General features: G+C 48.0%; 1 protein-coding gene across 1 annotated transcript in view; it reads right to left on the bottom strand.

Moving 5' to 3' along the window:
• LOC105484024 (collagen type XXIII alpha 1 chain) overlaps positions 1-23,988 on the bottom strand; it is a 365,477-nt gene that overhangs the window by 335,667 nt on the left and 5,822 nt on the right. The gene's annotated exons all lie outside the window — the stretch shown is intronic.

Here is a 23,988-nt window from a genome sequence, read left to right as displayed (position 1 = left end):
GGCTAAATCACCCTGATGGAAACATTTTCCTTTGTTGTTTTCTGTTTTCCATTTTCCTTACTTACCAGTGGGGATCCTTGGCCTAGAAAATTTGGTTCAGTAAAATTTAACAAGAATCCCTACACATGCCCAGCCCTGTGCCAGATTTGGGTGAAAGGAAAAGAATCACCACAGAAAGAGGGTCAAAAGGCACAGCTCCCCTACAATGCAGGGATTGCTCTGGCAGGCTCCTGGCCCAGTGAAACCCTATGGGCACCTCTGAGGCCAGAACAAACGGTCCCTGCCTCACAGATGAGGAACGCAAGCTTGGAAAAAAGAAATTTGTCCTGCATCCCAAATCTAGGTTTAGAGGAATGAAGCAATTGGCCCAAATCCCAAAACTAGCCAGAACTTGAGTCCCAATGAAGATACACAGTCTTAACCTTTCTCTAGGAGGGAAAAAATCCCCCTAAAAGCAAAACAAAGCAGAGCACAAATCCGTGCAGACCTAAGTGAAGAGTACAGTGCTACCATAAGAGCAGAGGGCTTCATGTTCAAACGTTGAACAGTAATTTTTAAGCACTGCTTTAGAGGAGGAGAGAAGGGCACCCCTTGGTCTTGAACTCTTGACCACCAAGCCTGGAATTTGCATAGAGGACAAGACCCCAGCCAGGCCCTGCCTGCCTCTGACTGGAACATCCCAGGACCAGGAGACTTCACCAGGGCACCTCCAGCCACCGGAAAGGCAGTTCCATTTCACCTCCCATTTCATCCTCATTTTACAGACGGGCAGCAAGAGGCACAGAGAGCCAAGCAGCTCCTATAACAGAGGAAGTTACCATGGTGTAAGTGTGTCGGGGTTGGGTCCTGCCGGTGGGTTCGTGGCCTCGCTGACTTCAAGAATGGAGCCGCAGCGTGGTGGCAGGTGCCTATAATCCCAGCTACTCCGGAGACTGAGGCTGGAGAACTGCTTTAACCCGAGAGGCGGAGGTTGCAGTGAGCCGAGGTCGCGCCCACTGCACTCAAGACTGGGTGCCAGAGCGAGACTTCACCTCAAAAAAAAACAAAAAACAAAAAAAAAAGAATGGAGCCGCGCGCCAGACGCGGTGGCTCACGCCTGTAATCCCAACACTTGGGGAGGCGGAGGCGAGCGGATTACCAATGTCAGGAGATCGAGACCATCCTGGCTAAGACGGTGAAACCCCGTCTCTACTAAAAATACAAAAAATTATAGCCGGGCGCGGTGGCGGCGCCTGTAGTCCCGGCTACTCGGGAGGCTGAGGCAGGAGAATGGCGGGAACCCGGGAGGCGGAGCTTGCAGTGAGCCGAGATAGCGCCACTGACTCCAGCCTGGGCCACAGAGCGAGACTCCCTCAAATAAAAAAGGATGGAGTTGCGGACTTTCGCCGTGAGTGTTACAGCTCTTAAAGAGGGCATTGACACAAAGAGTGAGCAGCAGGGAGAGTTACTGTGAAGAGCCAAAGAGCAAAGACCCCACAACCTTAAGGACCCGTTCACACTGCTGCAGAGTGTGTTGGCCAGGGGAGCAGCTTTTATTCCGTTATTTGTCCCCGCCCATGTCCTGCTGATTGGTCCATTTTGCAGAGTGCTGATTGGTCCATTTTACAAACCTCTAGCTAGCTACAGAGCACTGATTGGTGCGTTTTTACAAAGCACTGATTGGTGCATTTTACAAACCTCTTCTAGGAAAAGTTCTCCAAGTTCCCACTTGACCCAGAAAGTCCAGCTGACTTCACCTCTCAAAAGCAATATCAGGGCAGCCGGAGGGTTACTCCAGGGGGTGCCTTTAGGCGCGCTCACTCTTCCATCATCACTGCACTCCCCAGCCCTGACTCTGCAAGCCCTTGGCTTGCCCTGTAAATCGGAATCTGGCTAGGCCTCTGGATGCCAGGCTCCCAGGTGCCCGCAGGGACTGGACCTGCCACTCACTACTGTTCTGGATGGAGCTGCCCAGCTGTCCCACAGGGACCTTGTGAGCAGCCTGGGCCAGCCCCCAGCCTCCAGAGGCCCCCTGCAGCCTGTGGGTGAGAGCTGCTCCGCCCTAGCGCAGCAGACACTACCCCTACTCATCCCCACTCCCAGCAGGGCTGCCTGGGGTGGAGTCCATGAGGGGCTGAGGCTTTTGCACAGAATGGAGCACAGTGGCCACACCTGTCCCAGTTGAATGGCGGGCCCATGCAAAAGCTGCAGCCTTGAGCCGGACCTCAGAACTCACTCGGTTTTGTTTTGTTTTGTTTTGTTTTTTTGAGACGAGGTCTCACTCTGTCATCCAGGCTGGAGTGCAGTGGCACAATCTCCACTTACTGCAGCCTCAACCGCTCAGGCTCAAGCAATCCTCCCACTTCAGCCTCCTGAGTAGCTGGATATACAGGCATGTACCACTACACTCAGCTAATTTTTAAATTTTTTGTAGAGACAGGGTTTCACTATGTTGCCCAGGCTGGTCCCAAATTCCTGGGCTCAAGCAATCCTCCTGCCTCTCAGAGTGCTGGGATTACAGGCATTGAGTCACCGCGCCCAGCCAGAACTCACTTTTTTCCCCATTGCATTTGCAGATATTAAAGCAGATTTCAAAATATACTTGGAGAAGAAACCCAGCGTTTTAGTTTAAGCCAGTGAATCTGTGTGAGAAGCTCTTATCTGTTTTTATCAGTGCTAGACAGGACAGAAAGGACTTCCACACTAATTTCATTTTTTAAACAAAAGCATTTCATGCCAAAAACAATTCACTTCTAACAACTGCTGTCACACTTGGGCTACTGCTATCACATCTGAACCTCTCTCCTGAAGGGGGAGAAGGATTTTATCAACTACTGATAGGAAACACAATTACTTTTAAGCTACTCTTACCTTAAAATAAAAAGCTAGGTACTGTTAATGCTAGTGGCGGGATCATAGGTTACTGGGATTGCACTGGTCATTTATCCTAACTCCCTTTGTGCTTTTGTTTCTCTAGATTAGATGGTGAATCTGTAAAGTTTTCTCTCCTGGATCCCTCCCCTCCCCCACCTCCAGGTCCCTCACTTTCTGTGTCCTGACTACTAAGAATACAAAGCGAAATGTTTGAATTAGAAACCCAATCTCACAATCTTTACTTCATGCTCTTTTTTTTAATCCTAAGAAAATATTCCTTTGTGTCCAGGTTTGTAAAAATGACTTACAAGCCTCAACATTTTATATTCAATTATCTGGCAGCACCCCCATCATCTGCAAACAATATGGTCCTGGTTTTACATATGCAAACAAGTCCTGACTCTAAAAGTAAATAAAGGATGAGTTTCTGAGAAAAGACAAGAGACTTTGGGTGAGTTCCCTTCTAGAAGAACTGGGAAGGAGAACTTGAAGTCTGGGGGAGGGGTGGCAAGAGCTCAGGGAATCAGGGAAATCCTGGTTTTTAAAACAGCATTCGTGACATAGTCAAGAGGATACGTTTATGAATGATCTGTTGGGGCACTAGTCTTGAACACTTCACCAGATGTTCGATCACATCCTCAAGTGGTTTTTTGTTCTGAGGAAATATAGACTGATAAGCAAAAGAAAGATGCAATGATTTATTCCTGTAAAATGCTGTAAATAATTAAGACATTTCTATCCTTTGACTAAAAATTCCTACTCTGGGGAATATATCCTAAGGAAATAAATCAGCAGAAGCAAAACATGATATTTATGAAGAAGTTGCACTGTAAAACAGTGGGAATGGTTTAGTGAAAGATGTGGAATCCCCTTGATGCAGCTGTGACATCAGGAAATAGCATTATGAAAACTGTATAGCAACAAGGAAAAATGCTTATGCTACAATAAATAACATGTCTACATTGACGTAGAAACACAGGCATGGGGGAACAGCAACTAACAAAACAACCCAGGTGGGTGTTGGAATGATGGTGATTTACTTCTTTCTGGGTTGTTGTAATATCATCTTCTCAGTGAAAAACAAAAAAGCCTGAAAGTAGAAGAGACAATGTAAACCCTTGAAATCTTCCTGCTGAGGGCAATTTCAGAGCGATGGACTCTGTCTCCCCAGGGAGCCCCAGCTCCAGGATCCATCCTGTGAATACACGCACACCACAAACACCAGAGGAAGAGCTTGTCAAGAACCAAATGCTGACCACAGCCACGGCTTCTCTGCTCTCGGTCTACCCGCTTATGAAGAGCCAGTTCAAGCCTTCTCACCACCACGAGCAACCCGCGGGGACTCCCTTTCCGAACCCCTTTAAACGTTCTCTTTTGATACCCCACCACGATGATGATGATGACAAATACAACCGAAGTATTATTATCAAGACTGGATTACTTATTACGGGCCAGACACTGCGCCAATTGCTATTATCTTATCTATTCCTCCCGATAACCCCCATGAGGCTGGGATTCTTATTACACCCATTTACAGATGGGAAAATTGAGACAGAAAGAGAAGTGTCAGGGCTGGATTTAAATCCTGGTAGCAACTGACACGGATCACAAGGCATGACAACCTCTGCTCCCAAGTAACGTTCCTATCTACAAACATTCTTTAAAGCGATCAGGGTTGGGCGCGGTGGCTCACACCTATAATCCCAGCACTTTGGGAGGCCAAGGCAGGCAGATCACCTGAGGTCTGGAGAGTTCGTGACTAGCCTGGCCAAAATGGTGACACCCCATCTCTACTAAAAAATACAAAAAAAAAAAAATTAGCTGGGCGTAGTGGCGCACACCTGTAGTCCCAGATACTCAAGAGGCTGAGGCAGGAGAATCATTTGAACCCGGGAGGCAGAGGTTGCAGTGAGTGAGATTGTGTCATTGCACTCTAGCCTGGGCAAGAAGAGCAAGGCTCCATCTCAAAAAATAAATAATAAAAATAAAGTTGCTATCAGAAGCCAAGCCATACATAACTCAGACAGAAACCAGCACAGTGTCTGCAAAAGGTTGGGAGAGTGACAGGAATTAACTACAAGGGCAGCATGGAGGAGATTAAGGGTGACAGAACTGTTCTGTGTGGTCCTGGGGTGGCGGACACATGATTATGCATTTGTCAAAAACCATAGGACTGTCCATCCCAAAGAGTGACCTGTAATGAATACCAATTACAAACCAAAAGTCAGGACGCTGGAGAAACCCACGCTAGAGTAACAAATCTGACTATATTAAAGTTGCATGACATCACCTCACTGAAGGTTGGGGAAAAGTGTAGCTGACCTAAGTAACGTTGCAAAATGGTGTTTTCATTGAAAACTCTAAGGCTGGCCAGGTGTGGTGGCTCATGCCTGTAATCCCAGCACTTTGGGAGGCAGAGGTGGTAGGATCACCTGAGGTCAGGAGTTCAAGACCAGTCTGGGCAACGTGGTGAAACCCCCTCTCTACTAAAAATATAAAAATCAGCCTGATGTGGTGGCACACATCTGTATTCCCAGCTACTTGGGAGGCTGAGGCAAGAGAATCACTTGAACCCGGGAGGCAAAGTTTGCTGTGAGCCAAGATCGTGCCACTGCACTCCAGCCTGGGCAACAGAGTGAGACTCTGTCTCAAAAAAAAAAAAAAAAAGAGAGAGAGAGAAAAGAAAACTCTAAGGCTGAAGACAAAAGGAATCTGATGTCAACACTGTACTCTAGCTAGGAGGTAACGATGTTTCACACAGGGATTCAGGTTAGCAATTTTGAAACTACTTTCTATACACATTAGGGTTGAACAGATAAGTAAACAAACTACGAGTAATGAGAGCCAGGTTTCTCACTGTCCAAGAAAGAAGTTACAAATAAGCAAAGGAGGAAAGCTACAGTGAACCCTGTGGTGCTGAATCAGAATCAAAGACAAAACTATGAGGTCATGTTCATGTTCTGTATACAGATAGATAGATAACAGAAATAATCACAGATACGTGCATATAGAGGAGTCAATATACATGTTTCTATGCCCTCCCTCTGTCTGCAGAGAACTTCTACAAACAGTCATACCTTGGTAGTAACAAGCACACACAGTACCCAGATCTTGGTCTCTAATATCATTCTCCAATAAAAGGAACCAGGGCTTCTTGGAGAGATGAGAAATGAGAAATTCTAGGGCCAAGGCAGAGAAACCACAAGATGAGCCTGGAGTCTTACAGAGCCAGAAAGTAAGGAAGTGCTTAAGAGGGGTTGGGGTCGGGGCACTCATCAAAGAAATATAAGAACCAACCTGAAAGGCTGGGCGCGGTGGCTCACGCCTGGAATCCCAGCAATGTGGGATGCCGGGACCGGCAGATTACTTGAGGGAAGGAGTTCAAGACCAGCCTTGCCAACATGGTGAAACCCTGTCTCTATTAAAAATACAAAAATTAGCCAGGCATGGTGGAGCACGCCTGTAATCCCAGCTACTTGGGAGGCTGAGGCACAAGAATTGCTTGAACCTGGGAGACGGAGGTTGCGGTGAGCAGAGATTGTGCCACTGCACTCCAGCCTGAAAACCAACCTGAATGAGCTTAGAATGGCCAAAGTTGAAACAATTTAAGCAACAAAATAAATAATGTAGTGTGGTCTTATAACGCAAAGAATAAATTAAATATCCTTGAGTCTATAGTGATATTAATGATTAAATAAATAAATGGAGAGAAGAGATAAAACTTCCTTACAGAATTCCAAACATATATGTCAATACTTCCCCCTTCCTGGAGGTGAAGCTAACTTCCCCTCTCTCCTTGGGCTCTAACCCACGGGCTCGAGTTAAACAAGAAAGCTGGCAGATTTCCCTTCCCTTAACCAAGTGATCAAGGTTAACGTCACAGGAATACCTCATTCTGGCCCCATGGGCCCCCGATAGGATGCCATGAACGTGGCAATCCACCTCAGTGGGATTCTTTCCAAACGCTGCTCATGAGGAGTATTAGACTATCCCAAATTGTGGGACATTCTATAAAACACCTGCTCAATGTCTCAAAACTGTCAAGGCCATGCAAAGCAAGGGAAGACTGAGAAATGGTCATAGATCGGAAGAGACTAAGAAGACAGCACAACTAAATGCAGTGTGTGTCCTAGATGGACCCTGGAATAGGAGAAGGACATTAGAGAGAAGAAATGGGTGAAATCTAAATAAGGTGTAGTTTAGTTTAAAAAAAAAAAAAAAAGCACAATCACAAAGTCACTTACCACTAACTAAGATATAGCCTTGTTCTTTTTAAGAAAGATCTATTTTTTAACTGGGAGGTGAAATTCACATAACTATTAACATAAAATTAACCATTTTAAAGTGAACAATTCAGTGGCATTAAGTAGATTCATAATGTTGTACAATCACGCCCTCTATCTACTTTCAAAACACTGTCGTCACCCCAAAAGGAACTCCTATATCCTTTCCTCCCCAGCCCCAGCCCCAGCCACCACCAGTCTGCTTTGTTTCTATGGGATTTACCTATTCTGTATATTTCACATAAGCAGAGTCAACACCACTTGTGATTTCCTTGCCCTTTGTCTGGTTCCTTTCACTCAGCATGTGTTTGAGACTCATCCACACTGGCATGGATCATTCATTCTTTTTATGACTGAATAATATTGCATTGTGTCTACACTACCATTTGCTTATCCATTCATTGATGAATATCTGGGCACTTTCCAGCTTTTGGCTCTTGTGTATAGTGCTGCTGTGAACATAAGTCTACTTTTATTTGAGTATCTGTTTTCAACTCTCTGGGGTATAAACCTGGGAGTGGAATTGCTACATCATATGGTAATTTCACATTTAATTTTTTGAGGATCCCACCAAACTCTTTTCCATAGTGGCTGAGTCATTTTACATTGCCACCAGCAACGTATGACAGTTCCAATTTCTCCACATTCTTGCCAAAAGATCCTAGTGGATGTGATACGGTGTATCATTGTGGTTTCGATTTACATTTCCCTAATGACAAATGATGTCGAGATGCTTTTCATGTCTTTGTTGGTCATCTGTATATCCTGTTTGAAGAAACGTCTGTTCAAGTCCTTTGCCCATGCTAAAATTGGGTTGTGTGTAGTTTTGTTGTTGAACTGTAGGAGCTCTTTATAGATTCTGTATACTAGACCCTAATCAGATATAGGACTTGTGAATATTTTCTCACATAACAGATCAATTCTTGATCAGGATTCTAACCACCTCCAACCAAGATGCAATATGAGTGTGTTAACATCATCTTGAATGTTGGTGGAAGTTTTCCAACCGTTTCGTGCTGGTCTTCACATTAGTCCTTATTGAGATCTCGCTACAATATAAGTGGGATATTGTTACGAATATATTTGATCTGATCCTCTTTAGTTAACAGTATTTGTTTTCTATTGTTCTATAACAAATGCCACAAAGTTAGCAGTTTAAATACACATTGACTATATTACAGTTTGTGTGGTCAGAGGCTGGGCATAACTGCAGTTGGTCTCTGCTCAGGTTCTCACAGGCTGAAATCAATGAGTCAGCTGGGGGGTTTCTTCCTGGAGCTCCGAGTCCTCCTCTCTCAAGTTCCTGTGGTTCTTCGTGGTTTAGCAGGAAGGCCTCATCCTCTTGCTGGCTGTTGGCTGGGGGCTCTCAGTTCCCAGAGGCAGCTCACGGTTTCCTGCCATGCAGCTCCTCCACACCCCTTCATGCTGCACATCCCTGACCTCAGGAGGGGCCTCATCCCTTTGAAGCGCTCACTTGCTTAAGTCAGGGCCACTGAATAATCTCCTTTTTCACTAACTCAAAGTCGAGTGATTCATTAGTAACTGAATCATAGGAGGATAGCCCATCATACCCACGGGCTCTGCCTGCACTGGAGAGGAGGGAACTGTACAAAGTCTATCCACCAGGGAGCAGGAATCTTGGAGACCATCTTAGAACTCTGCCTGTCACAGTATCACAATTCATTCCTTTTTCTTTTTCTTTTCTTTTTTTCTTTTGAAACAGAGTCTTGCTCTGTCACCCAGGCTGGAGTGTAGTGGCACCACCATGGCTCACTGCAGCCTCGACCTCCTGGGCTCATCCTCCCGCCTCAGCCTCCCAAGTAGTTGGGACTACAAGAGCCACCAAGTCAGGTTAATTTTTCTATCTTTTGTAGAGACCAGGTTTCATCACGTTGCCCAGGATGATCTCAAACTCCTGAGCTCAAGTGATCCGCCCGCCTCGGCCTCCCAAAGTGCTGGGATTACAGGTGTGAGCCACTGTGCCTGGCCTAATTTCTTACTTTTGACAAATATACTATGGTTATGTACATATGTACAGTTTGTACGTATGTTTTTCTACATTAGTACATTCGTTTTTCTACAAATCTAAAATCACCCCCACATTTTAAAAAGATCACATCGTGAATTTACACTTACAGGCAAGACAGAGTGGCAATGACTAGATTTGCCCTTCTGCCTAAACAACATCAACAACAAAACCCACAAATGTATTCCTGCATATAAAACAATAATTTTGAAGATGCTAGGGCCAGGCAGGCGAGGACAGTGATCTCTGAGACAGGCACAACTGCTCCAGCTTCCCACCTGGGGAGTGGCCAGGCTACGCACATCGAGGGGGACACGGGTGGTGCCTGGCAGCCTCCCGAATTGAAGACATGGGGCTGGGAGCCAAGGTTGGCCGAGGCAGTCAGAGTGCGCAGAACAGAGGACCAGAGAGATGAAAGCCACCAAGATCTGCTGAGGATCCCCTTCGAGCAGGAGGCAGAGGGCCTAATCGGCCCCTGGAGGCGAGGAAACGAGTGAGGTCAGGGAAAGAACCGCCCAAAAGGATTCCAGGGCACCGCAGACAGCACTCACACAGGGGCCAGGAGAACGCTCGTTCCCACCAGCCAGCCCAGGAAACCTCACAATCCACTGTCAGAAAGTACTGAGGAGAGGCCTGGCACGGTGTTTCACACCTGTAATCCCAGCACTTTCGGAGGCCGAGGCAAGTGGATTACCCGAGGTCAGGAGTTCAAGACCAGCCTGGCCAACATGATGACATCCGGTCTCTACTAAAAATACAAAAATTAGCCAGGCAGAGTGGCGGGTGCTTGTAATCCCAGCTACTTGGGAGGCTGAGGCAGGAGAATCACTTGAACCCGGGAGGCAGAGGTTGCAGTGAGCCGAGATCGTACCGCTGCACTCCAGCCTGGGTGACAGAGTGATCAGAGTGAGACTCCATCTCAATAAATAAATAAATAAATAAATAAATAAATACTGAGGGGAATACCAGGAAGGGCCCTGCCTTGCCAGTAGGGAAGAGTTAACCCTAGGGCCTCAGTGAAACACTGCTCTAGTCCCACCTAACAGATCCCAACGAGACCCTAAAGGACCAAACTATTTCCAACTAACTTAATTGTGGCATCACACAGCCCAGGAATAGATATACAAATGCAAAAATATTCAGCATCTCGTGAGGTAAAATTCATCATGTCTGGCAGAGGAATAAGAAGTTTCCTGCAGGAAAACGGGCCCTATAATGAAAAAAAAATTAATCAATTGAAACTGGCCCAAAACCGTCACAGACGTTAGAATTAGCACACAAAGACATTTAAAAAAAATATTATAACCGCACTGCCTATGTGCAAAAAGCTAAGCAGAGACAACAAAGTATTTAAAAGACTGAAACTGAAATTCCAGAGATGAAATTTCATCAGGTCTGAGATGAAAAATATGGTGGAAGGGATTAATGGCAGATGAGACGTTGCCAAAGAAAAGATTATAAACTTGAAGACAGCAAGAGAAACTACCTAAAATGAACACACAGAGGAAGAATTATTTTTAAAAGGAAAAGACAAAGAAGAGGGCTAGTGAACTGCGGGACTTCGAGCGGCCAGAATATGTGTAACTGGAGTCACCAAAGAAGAGGAGCGAGAAACAGCAAAATAGAAAAAAAAAATTTTTGAAGAATAGTCAAAAACTGTTTTCAAATTTGGCGAAAATTATAAATCCACAGATCCAAGAATCACCATGAAACCCAAGCACGAAAAAAAAAAATCAAGAAAACGACACCAATATATATCATAATCTGACCGCTTAAAACCAGTGATAAAGAGAAAATCTTAAAAGCAGTCAGAGAAAAATGACATATACATGAGCAAACTGGAATTGTCCTACACTGCTGGTGGAATCTGAAATGATGCAATGGCCTTCAGCAACAGTTTCTTAAAAAGTTAATCACAAACATATCATATGCTCGGCCATCCCACTCCAAGGTGTTTACATCCAAGAGAAATGAAAGAATAAATTCGTACAAGGACTGGCACATGAATACCCATAGCAGCTTTATTTATAATAGACAAAAACTGGAAACAATCGAAACATCCATCAATAGCTGAATGGATAAACAAATCGTGGCATATCCATATAGTGAACTAATACTCGGTAATTAAAAAGAATGAATTAACTACTGTGCAAAAGCAGTTCTTTGTATAACCACTACATAAACATACTAAAGCATCTCTCAATAACTACTCTGAGTGAAAGGAACGAGACTAACAAAGAGAGTGTTATTCCACCCAGAGAAAAGTCCTGGAAAATGAAAATGAACCAATAGTAACAGAAAAATCAGTGGCACGTTGGTGGCAGGCAGGGAGGGGTGGGAGAGAATTAAACGCGGCAGGAGGAAACTCTGGAGGGTGAGGGATGCATTTCCTATCGAGATTGTGGAGAGGGTTTCATAGTTGTGCACAGATGTCAAAATTTATTAGCCAGACACAGTGGCTCACACCTGTAATCCCAGCACTTTGGGAGGCCGAGGCGGGCGGATCATGAGATCAGGAGATCGAGACCATCCTGGCTAACACGGTGAAACCCCGTCTCTACTAAACAGATACAAAAAACTAGCCGGGCGAGGTGGCGGGCGCCTGTAGTTCCAGCTACTCGGGAGGCTGAGGCAGGAGAATGGTGTGAACCCGGGAGGCGGAGCTTGCAGTGAGCTGAGATGGCGCCACTGCACCCCAGCCTGGGCGACAGAGCAAGACTCCATCTCAAAAAAAAAAAAAAAAAAAAAAGAAAAGAAAAAACAATTTATTAAGTTGTGCATTTTAAATTTGTGGAGTTCACTGTATGTCAATTATACTTAAAAAAAAAAAAAAAAAAAAAAAAAACAGGCAAGCAACAAAAATTCCTGGCCGTGGCTTCCATAGCATTGGTGGGGTGGTGGAGTATGTGTCCTGGGGACAGAAGGCATCACACAGCCTCAGGTTCTGCTTGGGTTCGGTGCCAGGTAAAGCCCCCAGCAGAGTCACAGCAAAGGCCAATTGTGAGAGCATCTGGCCCAGCCACCGCACTTGGCAGGAGCCGCCTGGCTTTTCTCTAAGGAATGTGGGTTTAATCAGCGACTCCCATTGGCACACTGAGTGACTCTCTTTCAAACCACGTCAGCAAACGCATTTCCTCAAGGGTCCCTGATAGGTCCTGAAATACATTAACATGTTTGGAAAGGGTTGGTCTACAAACAAATGGGATTCCTCAGTAATCCTTCATGCACATTCACATTCATTATTGTTTAAAATTATTTTTGTACAAAATATTCACAGTAGCTTTATTAATAATAACTCAATACTGGAAACAACTCAAATGCTCATTAACAGGAGAGTGAATAGTGATACAGTCATACAATGAAATACTACTCTATAACACAGAGTTACTGATACATGCAAATACATGAATACATCTCAAAAGCACTATTTTAAACAAAACCACCACACATAAAAGAAGACATACCATACCATAGGGTTCTTTTTTTTTTCTTTTTTGAGACAGAGTCTCGCTCTGTCACCCAGGCTGGAGTGCAGTGGTGCAATCTCTGCTCACTGCAACTTCAGCCTCCTGGGTTCAAGCAATTCTCCTGTCTCAGCCTCCCCCAAGTAGCTGGGGGTACAGGCACCCGCCACCACGCCCAGCTAATTTTTGTATTTTTAGTAGAGACAGGGTTTCACCATTTTGGTCAGGCTGGTCTTGAACTCCTGACCTCAAGTGATCCACCCACCTCGCCCTCCTAAAGTGCTGGGATTCCACGCATGAGTCACCCACCTGGCCCCCAAGGGTTCTATTTATATGAGGTTCTAGAACAGGCAAAATCGAGCTATTGGTGATAGAAAGCAAGATGGTGGTTACCTCTGGGTGGAGACAAGAAAGGGGCATAGGGAATTTTCTGAGGTGTTAAAAATATTCTGTATTTATTGGAGATGTCAGTCATGGGTGCATATATTTGTCAACATCCATCTAACTCTACACTTAAAATCCATGATTTTATTGTGTGTAAATTATATCCCCCCCCCCCTTTTTTTTTGAGACAGAGTCTCGCTCTGTCACCCAGGCTGGAGTGCAGTGGCGCGATCTCAGCTCACTGCAAGCTCCGCCTCCCAGGTTCACACCATTCTCCCGCCTCAGCCTCCCGAGTAGCTGGGACTACAGGCGCCCGCCACCACGCCCGGCTAGTTTATTTGTATTTTTTAGTAGAGGCGGGGTTTGACCGTGTTAGCCAGGATGGTCTTGATCTCCTGACCTCGTGATCTGCCCGTCTTGGCCTCCCAAAGTGCTGGGATTACAGGCTTGAGCCACCGCGCCCGGCCACCCCCTTTTCTTTAAAGAGTTAGAACAACAAAAAAAAGTAAGTTGCAGGATGTGGAGGGAAATTCTCAGTGGAATCCCACAAGCAAACCATGCCAGCCCCTCAATTTATCCAAGCATTCTACTTGCCATGGGGTTGGAGGACTCCACAAATACTGCTGTTTGCTGCAAAGATGCCAATGAAAAGGCTGCGGAATTCCATGAAATATTTGGCAGCCGTTTAAATGCTCCTTGCAGGGAGACATTCAGATAATATAAGTTGTTTCCCCAGAAATATACACACTCTGAAAGAGCAGCTTACTCCAAAAGGGTGGGTCAAAACTACAGCATTCTGTTTCTTGCGGCAACTGGTTTGAAGTGTCAAGAAACATAAGACAATCTACGTTGTCTTTCCCACTGCATGAATGTTAAACGCGGAAGGTATCCAGGAGCCTAGCATCTCCGAGTTGGAGAGAACGAGGACACCATCCACCTGACATCTCTTCAAACCAGAGTCCCTTCTCCAGCACTCCTGCTCAATAGGAATCCAGGCACTTACCTGATTTGACGCGTGAGATCAACACTTCCCAGCCCGTTCTTTTGGGACAACTCTTCATTTGCTTTCAAGTTCTTAGCAGCCATTAACTAGCAATCTGCATCCTGATATCTTTCACGTGTCAGTCGCTTTTTTACCTTCAGAAGAAGGAAACGACAGCTCCACACAGCTCCCCACCTGTATTCTTAGGGTCAAGGGGAGCCAGGCTGTTCATTCGATCCATCCTTTCTCAACACCACTTCTTGCCTTATGAATGCTGCAGAAATATCCGCCAATGAAAAGAAAAGCGTCCTGCTTTAGCAAACAGGAACCTCCAGGTCTTAACTACTATCCTGGGAATGAAGTCAGCCACAAAACTAAGGGATAATCGGACAGTTAGGAAGGACCTCTTAACCTCAAAATATCAACCCTTCCTGAGGCTGTCTTTTCACCATTCCAGCTTCATTCGTGGAGGGAATGAAGAAGCTTCCCTCTTCAAAGACCCCTCTTGAAAGTGCAGCATCTCCCAAGGAAAGTCACATATTCAGCTGCTTATCAGCAACAACATCTTGTTTTTCATGTTAATTTGCCGTTCACAACACACTCCCATATGTTACCTCCTTCGACTACCTCACTAGGAGCTCCTGCAGAAGATAACTGATTATTAATATTTCCACCTATCTTTTTGGAAGATAAATCTCAAGCAGTTCCATGGCTCACCTAGACCACCTCAATGGGCAGTGGCAAAGCTGGAACTAAAAAGCAAGTCTTCCCACAGCAGGTCCCGTGCTCTTCCCATAGACAAGGCACCTGCCACCTGGTCCTCCCTATTCAGGAGATTGATTGCTGTGAGAGCAGAAACAGAATGCAGGACAGTTCCTGGGAAAGGCAAGAAGAGTGCATGAGCCATTGTGTTGGGGTTGAGGAGAAGGGGCTCAGGACAGGAAGGAAGCGGGGACCAGGCCCACCTTCACTTACTCGAAGTATTGCCAGGCATATCTGTCCTCAGAGAAACTCACATACACCGGGTGTTCAGAATATGACTGTAGCCACAACTACTTCACAAGTCTTCCAAGCCAGCCAGTCAATTCATTGATTCCTCTAGCAGCAATGGACAAAAACCCAACTCGAACTGGCCTGAACAGTGGTGTCCATAGGGGCTTGAAGGTCACGAAGCCACAGTGCTTTTGGCAGTCCCTCAATACCCCCTCGGACTGCGTTTCTCCTAGTGCAGCAAGTCGATGCTGGGAGCTCCAACTTACAGCCGTTAGGGGTGATTTTGCGAAGGTAGTTTTTTCAAGCGAAGTTCAGTTCCCTAAAGCATACTGGCTGAAAAAGTCTTGCCCTCCTGCCCAATAGCCCACTGGCGTTCCCATTCATTATTTTTCTTTCTTTACTTTTTTTTTTTTTTTTTTTTTTTGAGACGGAGTCTCACTCTGTCACCCCAGACTGGAGTCCAGAGGCGTGATGCTGTCTCACTGCAACCTCCGCCTCCCAGGTTCAACCTATTCTCCTGCCTCAGCCTCCCAAGTAGCTGGGATTACACGCGCCCGCCACCACGCCTGGCTAATTTTTGTATTTTTAGTAGACACGGGGTTTCGCCATACTGGCCAGGCTGGTCTCAAACTCCTGACTCCACCGGCCTCGGCCTCCCAAAGTGCTGGGATTACAGGCGTGAGCCACCGCGCCCGGCCTCATTAGTTTTCAAAGACACATACGGCCGCTCAGAACCCGCCCTCCAGGGTTCGCCACCCTGGGCTGGCACAGAGACCCATCCAGGCGCGGGGTCGGGAGGGCCCTGGGCTGTTCCTGATCCTCGAACCCTCTCCTCACCGCAGCCGCCGTCCCCTCCCCGGGCCCCGCGCGCCAGGCCCTGCTAAAACCCCAGCGGATCCCCCGCTACCGCCGCACCGGCCTCTGGGTCCCGTCCTCGGAGGCGCCGGGCCTCTGGGCAGCGCCGCCCTCCCCGCGTGGGCACCGCAGGCGGCCTGGGTGCGGCCTCGGGCTGGGCGAGCAGCGTGGCGCCGGCCGCTCTGCAGGGTCAGCCCCGCGGGGATCTGTGCCCCACGGACCCCGGGCTCCGCGCAGCCGAGGGAGCGGCCCTTCCCGCAGCGGCCCCGGAGCCGTCCCGCTTCCGCCCGCGGACTCCCCGCCGGGGTCTTCCTGTCGCCGTCGGCGCCTCCCCGCCCTGTGGGCCGAGGCCCCGGCGCCCCCCGCTCAGCCCCGCTCCCAAGGCCCGGCGGGTCCCTGCTCTGCCGTCCCGGGGCCCTCGTCCTGGCGGGGCCTGGTTCTTCCCGAGCCCTCCCTGCGGCGGGTGGTCCCAGCGCGCTGGCCGCGTCTGCTCCTCCGGGGGCGCCGGGACACCCGCCCTGTCGGATTAGGGCCCCCCCCCCCAACGACCCGCCCCTCCTTACGGGCCCCGTTTCCGCGGGCGGCCGCATCCGGAGGCCCAGGGCCGGGGACTTCGCCACGTGAAGGGGGCACACGGTTAGGCCTTGACACCGCCCCCTCGGCGCGGAGCTGTAGGGGAAGCTCAGGCGCCCACCGAGGGCAGGGCCCGGGGACCCGCCAGGGCTTTCAGCAGGGCCTGGTGCGCGGGGCCTGGAGGAGACCTGGGAACAGACCAGGGCCCTCCCCGAACCCGCGCCCGCACCCCCCGCTCAGCCCCCAGCCTGGGTGGGGTCTCTGTGCCAGCCCAGACCCCAGTGAGTGCCAAGGGGGCGCCTCCGGCCGCGCTGCGACCCCGCGGGGCAGCCCCGGAAGGGCCATTGCTCCGTCCTCACTTAGACGAGCGAGGTGGATTCCGCCAGCCCCTTTCCAGAAGAGGAAGCCCGAGGTTCGGAAAAGTCAACCAAGTTGTCCCAGGACGCTGGCGGGTTCAGCGGCAGCTCTGGACTCAGACCCAGGTCTCCCAATTCTAAAGCCCACTGCATGAGCCGTCAGGGCCCAGCTACAGGATCTTTTGGGGAAACTTGGAAGGGGTAACTTCCACGGTGAGGCGGTAAGGTCAGGCTGGTCCCATCTGGGTACCTCATAAAGTCTCTCACTTTACAAGTGAGAAGCCTGTACAGCGCCCACACAGCATGCACATACACACACATGCACATACACACACATGCACATACACACACATGCACATACACACACATGCACATACACACACACATACACACATGCACACGCATGCACATGCACACACACGCACATACACATGCACACACATGCACATGCACGCACATACACACACATGCACACGCATGCACATACACACACACGCACACACACACATGCACATGCATGCACATGCACACACACGCACATACACACACATGCACATGCATGCACATGCACACACACGCACATACACACACGCACATACACACATGCACACGCATGCACATGCACACACGTGCACATACACACACATGCACACGCATGCACATGCACACACGTGCACATACACACACATGCACACGCATGCACATGCACACACGTGCACATACACACACATGCACACGCATGCACATGCACACACGTGCACATACACACACATGCACACGCATGCACATGCACACACACGCACATACACACACATGCACATGCATGCACATGCACACACACGCACATACACACACATGCACATGCATGCACATGCACACACACGCACATACACACACATGCATGCACATGCACACACACGCACATACACACACGCACATGCATGCACATGCACACGCATGCACATGCACACACGTGCACATACACACACATGCACATGCACGCACATGCACACACGTGCACACACCCACATGCACGCACACACATGCACACGCACACACCCACATGCATGCACACACAGGCATATTTATATGCATATGCATACATGCACACATGTGCACACATACACCCATGTATACACATATGCACACATGCATACGCCTGGCACGTGCACACACACCCATGTACACAGACACACATGCATACTCTGGGCACACACATACACACTTCCACCCTCACACTAGCTTACGCTCACACACACTCTAGTCCCCTTGACATCACAGGAATCTTCCCTTCTTGACTGCATCACAACCCTGGTCTGCAAACAAGATGCTGTAGGAGGTAACAGCCCAAGCATCACACAAAAAGGCGCAGTTAAAGCACAGTTAAATCAACGAACAGATCCTGCATTTTTTGTGTGATGTTCTTCCCAGGAGGCCCAAAGTTGAGGAGATTTAAACTTTTTCAAATACATACTTTTTCAAATACATTCTAATTGCTTTATGCTTTGTTTCACAACTCAGAGTTGGAAACAAATTCCATTTCAGAAGTTGCCATTACCCATCTGCAAGCACCGCCTTTCCTCCCCGCCCCCAAATTCCGTGGCTACATCAGGAGAATAGATTTTCTCATTTACCAATGTGAAGCGAAGCAGATGTGTTGAAGCCTCTAGCTCACAGGTTAACCATGAGCATTCCGCCGTGTTGCTGCCATACTGCATGATTACAAAAACAGACTATCTTTTTTTTTTTTTTGAGACAGCAGACTCTCTTAATTAAAGCAAATTGATGAGGTGTTTGTGTGCCCTTTCACAATGACAAATCCATAAACTTATTTTCATGAATAATTTTATTTTTATTTTGGTCATCATTATGACTTTTTTAAATTAATGGAAAGTCTCAGTCTGCTCAAATGGTAAACCAAAAAATGGGGTCACGAGGTTAATTCAGTCTTTGCATTTCTTCAACAACCAACTCACATTTCTCTGCTCCTTGCCTCAGAGGCTGGACATGTGCTAACAGCTTTTTTGCTTCTGTATGTCCTTAACGGGATGGCAGAATCCCGGTGTTAAAAGAATCTTAAGGTCAGCCATGTCACCATGGGACTGCCTGTGATTAGCAAACAGATGTAGACATTCCTTCCAGATTCAGTCAAAGAAAAAGTTCTAACAGCAGCAGCCACGTTCAGGGTGTGCACGATAGGCTGAGCGCTTGGGATACATCCCCTTAATTCTCACAGAAACTTTGTGAGACAAGTACTATAATCCCTGTTTAATAGATGGGCAAACTGAGCTTTGGAAAAACACTCATTTACCCGAGGTCACACAGCTGGAAAATAGCAGTGCTGGGATGCGAACCTGGGTGTCCTCAAGGCTGAAGTCTTGTTTGTTTGTTTCAGACCGAGTCTTGCTTTGTTGCCCAGGCTAGAGTGTGGTGACGAGATCTCAGCTCACTGCAACCTCTGCCTCCCGGGTTCAAGAGATTCTCCTGCCTCAGCTTCCCGAGTAGCTGGTATTACAGACAGCCACTACCGCGCATGGCTAATTTTTGTACTTTTAGGAGAGACACCATGTTTGCCAGGCTGGTCTGAAACTCTTGACCTTGTGATCACTGGCCTCAGCCTCCCAAAGTGCTGGGATTACAGGTGTGAGCCACCGCGCCTGGCCAAGACTGAAGTGTTCCCTGCCACTCCACACATCCGTCACTTACAGATGTCTGCCAGGATGTCCACACTCGCAGAAAAAGCTGCTGCTCAAAGCGAAATCATTGTTTCCACCAGATCTGCCATGAGGCTGTGGAAAGGGCTGGGGATTAGGAGTGAGGTTACTGGGTCACCTAGGTTCAGGTGCCCACTGCCACCAGGGGCCAATCGCTGCCCCTCTCTGGAAGGCTGGATCCCATCTTACCCACGGCAGAGCAGCTGTAGAGAGAGGAGGCTGTTAAGAAACTTAAAAGACATGAGGCCGGGCATGGTGGCTCACGCCTGTAATCCCAGCACTTTGGGAGGCCAAGGCGGGTGGATCATTTGAGATCAGGAGTTAGAGAACAGTCTGGCCAACATGGTGAAACTCCATCTCTACTAAAAATACAAAAATTAGCCGGGTGTGATGGTGCATGCCTGTAATCCCAGGTGCTCCAGAGGCTGAGGCAGTAGAATCACTTGAACTTGGGAGGCGGAGGCTACAGTGAGCCGAGATCGTGCCATTGTACTCCAGCCTGGGTGACAGACTGAGACTCCATCTCAAAAAACAAACAAACAAACAAAAAAACTAACTAGAGGACATGTGAATCCTCTGCCCAGGGCGCACATGGGACGCACATGGGACGCACACAGCTGTTTGTCCTATAGCCTCTAGGAGTATGCCGACCCGTGACTTTCAGAGGCCATCTGCAAACTTATTTTTTTCTCCCAAAGGTTTGTGCTTAGTCCTGAAATATGTTTCTGGACATGATGAAGGGATGTTCTCTGAATGCCTATGTCAACACTTAAAGATTAATCCTGATTCAACTCATGATGAAAATTGCATGAGGGAGAAAGCTGGAGGTGGTGTGTGGTCTTTGGAGAATTTTCCCAAACTGAATTACATTCGTTCACATAATGAGAAGTCACAGTGAGGACCAAGCGCAGTGCCTGGCACCACTAAATGCTGCTCAAGAAAGGTTTCTGGCTGGGTGTGGTGGCTCATGCCTGTAATCTCAACACTTTGGAAGGCCAAGGTGGGAGGGCTGCTTGAGGCCAGCAGTTAAAGACCAGCCTGGTCAGCATAGTAAGACAAAAACTTTACAAATTAGCCAGCTGTGGTGGTGCTCACCTGTAGTCCCAGCTACTCGGGAGGCTGAGGTGGAAGGATCACCTGAGTCCAGGAGCAGCCGAGGCTGCAGTGAGCCATCATCACACCACTGCACACCTGCCTGTGACAGAGCGAGACTCTATCTCAAAAAGAAAGAAAGAAAGTTTCCGCACCAAACCGATACAGGGGCCTAACTCTGAAATGAACCTTCAAACTTTTTCCATAACTTATTTTAAGGCTTTCTTTGTTATCAATTGCTTTATGCTTTCGACAACAATGATAAATCCAACTGAAATTAAAAATTCAACTAAAAGATATATTGAATCCATGTTGCTCATTGTAAAACTTGAAGCACAATTTCATAATGGTCCCACAGGTTCTGAATACCACAGAAGGAGAAACCTGTCTGTCTCAAACTCAGTTGTTCTAAAATTAAAACAAGGCCGGGCGAGGTGGCTCATGCCTATAATCCCAGCACTTTGGGAGGCCAAGGCAGGCAAATCACCTGAGGTCAGGAGTTCGAGACAAGCCTGGCCAACATGGTGAAACCCCAACTCTACTAAAAATACAAAAATTAGCTGGGCATGGTTGTAGGCGCCTGTAATTCTAGCTACTTGGGAGGCTGAGGCAGGAGAATCGCTTGAACCCAGGAGACAGAGGTTGCAGTGAGCCACGATCATGCCACTGCACTCCAGCCTGGGTGACAGAGTGAGATTCCATCTCAAAAAAAAAAAAAAAAAAAAAAAAACGAAAAAGCCTGAAAGACATCCTTCTGTATCCAGTTACTCCACATCCCAAAGAATAACAGAAGAAAGAAACTTTCCCCTCAAAACCACCGATTGTACCACTATCTGCACTAACAAAAATAGGGGGAGGCTGTATGCCATGTTGATAGTAGGATGCAGATTTTGTTGATGGGATAGACAAGATTTTCTTGATGGGCTATACGATACAGTCATCAAACATGACCCTAAAGATGATGTACAGTTTACTGTGGTTAAAATTAGGTGAGCAAATATCTGTCCACAGGATGCATGAGAAAGGATTATGCCAGAAGTTAAATAGCCCTTGGTTTAGGATGGTAAGATTATTCAGTAACATTCATCATGCTAAATCAAGATATAGCTTGGTTATTTTTTTTAAAAAGCGGGGGCGGGGGAACAAGTGCAGTAGCTCAGATCTATAATCCCAGCATTTTGGGAGGCTGAGGCAGGAAGATTGTTTGTGGCCAGGAGTCCAAGACTGCCGTGAGCTATGATTACAGCACTGCACTCCAGCCTGGGAGACAGGATGAGACTCTGTCTCAAAAAAAAAAAAAAAAAAAAGGGAGGAGAGAGAAGGATGGAAGGATGGAAGGATGGGCAAGCCATCATGCCATTTCCCGACCTGAGAGTCTAGGTAAAGGAGGCAGCCACAGCTCCGCGGCAGCAGGAGCCGGAGCACTGATGGGCATGTCAAGGGGCAAGAACACAATGTGCAGCTGCCTGGAGGAGGGCTCTGGGGAAGATCTCCACCTCCCAACACCCTCCACTGCCCCAGGGAGGGGCTCAGAATTATTTCCAGAGAGGGGAGCAACCTAGAAATCTGTGGGGCAGAGAGGGCTCCTCTGAAGACACAGGATCACATCCACACTTCGCGAGGCCCTGAAAGCACAGGACGGCGGGGCACAGGGCTCACAGTGCACCCCTGGCTGCGCCAGCCCCACCTTACAGCCAGAGAACTGAGGCTCGGAGAGGCCCCCAGGCTCCTTGTCTAGAGCCTTCCCCTCCAGCCCTCAGCATTTTCCTCTTCTAGACTCAGCCCTCCAAAAGCACCAAGCAAGGCGTGACAACCCCCAAGCTACACGCACCTCACCACTCCAGGTCCTGAGGACTTGGGGCACTCCCCAGACTCCCCAACCAGGCCAGAGACATCCTCTGAGAACACTCCCCATGAGAACATTCCCCAGGAAGCTGATGAAAGTGGGCAGAGGAACAGGGACCTGGGAGCAGGTGGCCTGACCTGGGCACACCCACACCGTCCCAGACTGAGTGCCAAACCCCCACACAGGGTTCGCGGACATTACTCCTCTTCACTCCCTTCTTCCAAGCCAGCCTGCAAACCTAAGGGAGCCCAGGCCTGGCCCTGCGTGCTCTTCCACCTCTGTGACATTTCTCCCCCTGTAAAACAACGGCAGTAACCTCTGTCTGTACATCTCATGAGGCTGTTGTGGACAATTTTTAGGATCTGAAGTAACTTGTAAAGCTCACATTTTGTAAGCACAGTGTATACAGAGAAACACAGATTTCAATACTGGCACAGATAAACCCAAATTTATCAATATACATAAACCTCTACAGAACAAGCACCCACTGGCCACCCACTGAATCAAAAATCCTTTCATTGAGTTTCATGTCATCGAGGTGGAATTTCTCTAGAACACAGCTCCAGCTTACAGCCCAAGCTTCTCACCCTATTCCTTGGATGGCCACCTACTGGTTTCACCGGCCCCATGTCCTCTCCCCCTTCTTCTAGTAACAACACTCCAAACTGTCCTTTGGGATCAGCTTTCGCTTCTTGGTCCCTAGAGCTCCAGTGGGGTTGATCGTGCAAACACAGGAACACACACACAGAGACACAACGGAGCCTGGCCCATCGGAGAGGCTACCCTGCAGGTCTCAGTGACCAGGACAGGTAATCCGCATCGTTAGACGCAGCCATCTGTATTGATACATGCAGGCAATCCACATGGGTCCATCAGACGGAATTAGGGAATTTCTGCTGGGACTGTTGGAAAACAGAAACTAACACTAAGGATGTGAATCTGGAGCTGCCGGAAGCATCCCTGGCACTTTACGGGGAAAGCGGGGGCATCCTTGAGAAATATGGAGCCAAGAGGAAGAAACAAAATCCAGGCACCTGGAGCCGTGCCTACACAGATACTAGCCTGGACTTCTCTGTTACTCAAGCTAATTAATCCCCCCCCCGCCCCCGCTTTTTCACCCTATTTTTATTTGTTGTTGAAACAGCCTCAGTCTGTCACCCAGGCTGGAGTGCAGTGGCACAATCATGGCTCACTGCAACCTCAAACACCTGGGCTCGAGCAATCCTCACCCCTCAGTGTCTTGAATAGCTGGAACTACAGGCTTGCACTACCACGCACAGCTAATTATTATTATTATTTGAGATGTACTCACCCAGGTTAGAATACAGTGCCATGATCTTGGCTCACTACAACCTCCGCCTGCTGGATTCAAGCGATTCTCACGCCTCAGCCTCCCAAGTAGCGGGGATTACAGACACGTGTCACCATGCCCGGCTAAATTTTGTATTTTTAGTAGAGACAGGGTTTCACCATGTTGTCCAGGCTGGTCTCAAACTCCTGACCTCAAATGATCCACCCACCTTGGCCTCCCAAAGTGCTGGGATTACAGGTGTGAGCCACTGCGTTT

The sequence above is a fragment of the Macaca nemestrina genome, chromosome 6 (genome assembly GCF_043159975.1).
Source record: "Macaca nemestrina isolate mMacNem1 chromosome 6, mMacNem.hap1, whole genome shotgun sequence".
Classification (NCBI taxonomy): Eukaryota; Metazoa; Chordata; class Mammalia; order Primates; family Cercopithecidae; genus Macaca; species Macaca nemestrina.
The sequence above is the reverse complement of the archived record's forward strand: the minus strand, read 5'-3'. Positions and strand labels throughout refer to the sequence as shown.